Source organism: Cupressus sempervirens, chromosome 10 (genome assembly GCF_028749045.1).
Source record: "Cupressus sempervirens isolate cs-2001-9-10 chromosome 10, ASM2874904v1, whole genome shotgun sequence".
Classification (NCBI taxonomy): Eukaryota; Viridiplantae; Streptophyta; class Pinopsida; order Cupressales; family Cupressaceae; genus Cupressus; species Cupressus sempervirens.
Window position 1 is genome coordinate 982565966 of NC_143127.1, and position 5965 is coordinate 982571930.

Genomic DNA, 5965 nt, shown 5'->3' on the forward strand with positions numbered 1-5965 from the left:
ATTATCATTTATTTTAGAAGTTGAAAAATTGAATGTAAAGCAAAGGGAGCATTTCAAACTTTCAATTATTCAATTATCATTTATTTTGGAAATTGGGAAATTGAATGTAAAGATGCTGGACCACTAGCACTCTTCCCCTTGGAATTTCTCATAAATAAGGAAGCAAGGGAAGGCACTTAGTTGAGGGTGAGGCATAGAGATGGCAATGCGTGTTTGGAGTGGGTTTATGGTGGTGGTGGTGGTGGTGGTGTACAAGATGGTGCAATGGAAAAGATACAGACTTCCTCCAGGGCCGAGGGCGCTGCCTGTAGTGGGGAACCTGATAGACATATTAGGTGCAATTAGGTTTAGGTGTTTTTGGGAATGGTCTAAGCAATATGGTCCTATCATGTCTGTGTGGTTTGGCTCCACGCTGAACGGGATTGTGAGCAATACGGAGCTGGCAAAGGAGGTCCTTAAGGAGCATGATCAGCAGCTTGCTGACAGGCCCAGAAACAGAACTACTGAAAGAATCAGTAGAAATGGACAGGACTTGATTTGGGTGGATTATGGCGCCCATTATGTGAAGATCCGGAAGGTCTGTACTCTCGAGCTCTTCACTCCCAAGAGGTTGGAGGCCCTTAGGGCTGTCAGGGAGGATGAGGTTGCTGCAATGGTGGAATCCATTTTTAAGGACCAAGGTATGCTGCTTTTTGCTGCTCTTTTTTTTTCCTAAATCACCCTTTCTGCTATTGATGATTTAAAATTCATTGAACCAAGAAATATAGAAAGAAAGAAAGTTTTGTCTCAGGCCAAGGTTTATAGTAGTTCCCTCTGTTAGACCATACTGTGCTCTACAATCAATCCGCACTGGCTGAAATGTATCATTTTGAAAAAAAAATAGTTAATATCAATTTATTTGTGGATTCGATTGCATCAACGTTTAAATCATATTTCATTTTTAGGAACAGAGAGTGCAAAAATAGAAATGAGGATGGATCAGAAATGCTGATGCTAAAAACATGCAATCAAATCCAGAAATAAATTGATATTTCTTAATAGATTGTAGAAATCTGATAATGTTAAAAAAATAATTAATTTTCTTTTTCAGATTTACTAAAATCTAGTAATTTTTTTGGTAAATCTTTTGTTGTTTTCTACCACAACATAAAGATACAATGAATAAATGTTGAAAATTCATTGTATGAAACGTTTTGAACGATAGATAAGATGATAACAGCCCTCCCTAGAGAAAATTTAATAGAAACCATCCAGACAATAGATAAGAACCTATACCCTACCAGCTTCTATGATAACCCTAACGACAAAGGTCTATACATGTCAACTTATGGGTACTTATCAGTGACTCTTGACTGACTCTTTCTCCCGCCTGTCTTTAATTTGCAGGTATTTTAAAGGTTCTTATGAACCTTCTGTTCCCACCTGTTATTTGAACATTTTAGTTTTGTTAACATTGATATTTTTCTCCCTTGTGAGGTCTGTTAAGGAAGGATTGTTGCTAACTAATGTCGTTTGTACGTAAGGCACAGGTCAGGCTTTGGTTGTTAAGAAATATCTGTCAGTTGTGGCATTCAACAACATCACCAGAATTGCCTTTGGAAAGCTGTTTGTTAACGAGGAAGGGAAGATGGATCCACAAGGAGTGGAGTTGAAGGAAATAGTTGGAACGGGAGTGAAACACTCACTCGCTATGGTGGAATATATTCCCTGCTTCCGCTGGATGTTCCTTTTCGAAGAAGGTGCATTTGCCAAGCATTGTGAGAGGAGACAGATTCAGCAGAGCCATTATGGAAGAACACACCCTAGCTAGACACAAGAATGGTGCCAAGCAACATTTTATGGATGTACTGCTTACACTGCAAGAAAAATATGATCTGAGTGAGGATACCATCATTGGTCTCCTTTGGGTAACACTCCATATGACTTTATACCTTTACGGACTCATAATAAGCTTCAGAATTTCCAAATGCTTTAAATACTGATCAAGTATCTTGAAATTTTGTTTTTGGATTCGATTGCATATTTTTTTTAACATTTACATTTCCAGTCACACTTTCGTAGCATTTACATTTCCAGTCACACTTTCGTGATTATTAGGATGAGAGAATGGAAAAATCATATAGCGAAGTGTTATCTTGTACTCTCTCATCTTGATGATGGATCAAGATAGTGTGATCTGAAATGTTGATGCTAAAAAAACATACACAATCACATTTTACTATTTTATTCTTCCATTCTGTCATTCTGACGATGGATCATGATAATGTGATCTCAAACATTGATGCTAAGAAAACATACACAACCAAATCCAAAAACAGAATTTCATTACAAATGAAATATAGAAATCTGATGATGTTGATTGCGTACCAAATCTCCGAATCTTCACAATCTGTAATCAATATACACACAGTTAAGTTTGCAGAAACTATTGCTTTGTTTAATAGGTGTAGACCACATGTTTGTAAAAGTTCATTTGTGTGCAAGTATCAGATGAATGGACTATTTTTGAAGCTATCAAATTGAATAGGTAAAAGTACAATGGGAAATATGTTTTATAGGGGACTTTGAAAGGAATTTTTTTGACTCATGTATACATAACAGACAGTCTTTTCTTCCTATGTAGTACCTGAACAATAGAAATAAGCAGTTGAGTCACATGCTAAGGCAACCGAAAAAGATCATTGAAATCATCGATGCCCAAATTAGCTATAAGGACTACACTTACAAGTACCTTCCTAATCTTACAAACGTCTCTGTAATGTATTGCAGGACATGATTGTTGCAGGGATGGATACAACAGCTGTAGCTGTGGAATGGGCCATGGCTGAACTTGTTCGCAATCCTGGAGTCCAGCAGAAGATTCAAGAAGAGATAGATAGAGTGATTGGTAAGGAGAGAGTAGTGAATGAGACCGATTTCACTAATCTGCCCTACTTGCAATGTGTGATAAAAGAGGCTCTCCGCTTGCACCCACCGACTCCCCTAATGCTTCCACACAAAGCGGCAGAGAGTGTGAAGATTGGTGGGTATGACATACCCAAAGGATCCACCGTACAAGTTAATGTGTGGGCTATTGCCAGGGATCCGGCTGTATGGAAGGATCCATTGGCCTTTAGGCCCGAGAGATTTCTTGAAGAGGATGTTGACATGAAGGGTCATGATCATAGATTGCTGCCATTTGGTGCGGGGCGGAGGGTCTGCCCTGGCTCACAGCTGGCTGTTTATTTGGTTGAGTCAATGTTGTCTCACTTACTTCACCATTTCACATGGACCCCTCCTCAAGGAATGAATGCACATGACATCGATCTCACTGAATCTCCCGGACTTGTAACTTCCATGGCCAAGCCTCTCGAGGCCATTGCGACCCCTCGACTCTCTCACCATTTCTACCGTAGAATGAATGAATGAAAAGTTTTAATGATGTCTACGAGATCACACGGTCTAAGGGACCAAGCTAAGGTTCCATCTTTCTGGTTGCTGCAGCTTCTCCAGACTGTTCTTTTTTTTGTGAGTCGAGGCCATTGCGACCGCTCGACTGCCTCACCATTTCTACCTTAAAGAATGACTGAAAAGTTTTAATGAAATTCATGAGACTAAATGGTCTAAGGGACCAGGCTAAGGTTCGATCTCTCTGGTTGTTGCAGCTTCTCCAGGCTATCCATTTTTTGTGAATCTGTATTTGTTGGACTTATTACATTAATTAGGTTAGTTTCTATGTTGAGATTAAATAAATAAACGAGTTAGATATTTAGTTGCTGAGAAGTTATTCTCCCAATTAAAATCCGAATCTATAATATCAATCTTTTTTCATACTTTAGCACTTTCAGTATTAAGAGAAAGTTCTTTTATGTTGTTCACCCACAATGTATCCCTGTATTAACTGCTATATACAAGAAAACAGATATCACTTTCATTGGTTCACCTCTTAAACCCATTCTTGTTGGTGCATAATTCCAACTTCAGTAGCAGAATAGACATGGCAACACAAATGTTGATTCACTATTTTTAACTGCCAGCACCCTTTTTAACTTTGAGTTTAGATTGTCATGCATCTTTGACTGCTATGTATGTAGGGGAAGGTTTGCTATTCAGTTTATATGATTATATGATTATGATAACTGTTGTAAATGAATATAGATTTTTGTTTCAATAGCTCTGTATTTCTCTTTTATCTGTGCAATTTGTCTTCTTTCTTCTATTAAGATTCTTCTTTTTGTTTTCAGACTTAGCTGAAAATCTTACATGGTATTAGAGCATAGGGAGTTGGAAGAAGAAGTATTATTTTTGTTGCAGGTATTGCAGATTAGAGCTTGTTTAGAATGAAAAAATTTCATTACATTGCAGGTTGTTAATGTGTTTCTATTTATAATCATGAACTGAGAAAAAGTTCCATTTTGGGGGAGATCAATGATGTCTAGTATGTATTTTCATCCATCTGTTGACAAGCTAACCTCAGAAAATTATCTATCTTGGAAAAAAGGGATAAAGGATCATTGCATTGAGCAAGATCTAATGCCCTATCTCCTTGGACACATTTCAGAGCCAAGTGAGTATGAACAGAAAATTGCATGGTTTAATAGTACTGATATTGTCTATGGATGAATATGTCTTACTATTTCTAAGGATATTTTATATCATATAGAGCACACAGAGTGCCCTTTCATTGCTTGGACCATCATCTGGCAATTGTATGGAGACGTTGATTCTTCATCTAAAAGTGATGATTCCTTGGATAACTAGACTTCTATGGGTGATACTAAGATTTGAGTTGCCTCATCTTGTGTGAACACATCCTTTGTGGATGATCAGTTTATTGATGACCTTGGTGCCTCTATTGTTTCTTCAGAGTTTAGAGTTGCTTCATTGAAAGCTTCCAATGTTTCTTTGCAACAAGATCATTTGTGTCTTTCGGATCCAATTCATTGGGATAGATTTCTACTAGATATATCATTTTTGTTTGTAGAATCCCTCATTTTGGATTTAGATGACACCATTAATTTTATTCATCATCTCTTTGATGAAGGTGACTCTTCTTTAGTTATTGTGAGGGAGCCTCCTAGCCCTCTTCTTCCTTCTCTGCATAGTCACTCTTCACAGATTGATACGAGTTTGGATACATTTGCACATTATTCTGAGGAGATCTATTTTCCTTTTTAGGTGAAAAATGTGTCTTTTGATTATGTTCTACAACAGTTTCTAAAAGATTATAGCCATTTCAAGATCTATACAGAGACCACAGAGCAGTTGTCAAAGGTATCATACATCTTGAAATTTCTTCCTACATATTCCTTTCAGGATTGGGGAGACTTCATTCATACATCTTCAGTTATGTTTCTTCCTAAAGGGAAGAATGTTGTTTGAAGATCATGGACCACCTTTTGCACTCAATTTCGAGTATCTACCATTGACTACACATTATGAAGGGATCTATCTTCTCTTCCATTTCACTTTCTTACAGATCTTCTCTAGGTGAAAGAAATTGTAACATGGTAGTTGTATTACTTTATTAGCAACTATTTTGAGGGGGGGGTTTATTCCCACTGGGTTTTCCCTCTTTCCTCTTTATTTTCCTCAAAATTTTCCGTTCTCCAAAGTTAGAATTAAGGGGGGGTGTTGGTGCATAATTTCAACTCCAGTGGCAAAATAGACATGGCCAACACAAATGTTGATTCACTATTTATAACTGCCAGCACCCTTTTTAACTCCAAGTTTAGATTGTCATGCATCTTTGACTACTACGTATGTAGGGGAAGGTTTGCTATTCAGTTTATATAATTATGATAACTATTGTAAATGAATATAGATTTTTGTTTCAATAGCTCTATTTTTCTCTTTTATCTGTGCAATTTGTCTTCTTTCTTCTATTAAGATTCTTCTTTTTATTTTTAGACTTAGCTGAAAATCTTACAATTCTATGGTGTCCTTGTTTTTAGTTTATTGTTGTTTTTCTAGATTTAAGATGGTT

At 37.1% G+C, this 5965-nt stretch overlaps 1 pseudogene; it reads left to right on the forward strand.

The window, feature by feature from the left end:
• Positions 1-205: 205 nt before the first annotated feature.
• Positions 206-3408, forward strand: LOC149537263 (cytochrome P450 98A2-like; annotated as a pseudogene).
• Positions 3409-5965: the final 2557 nt, after the last annotated feature.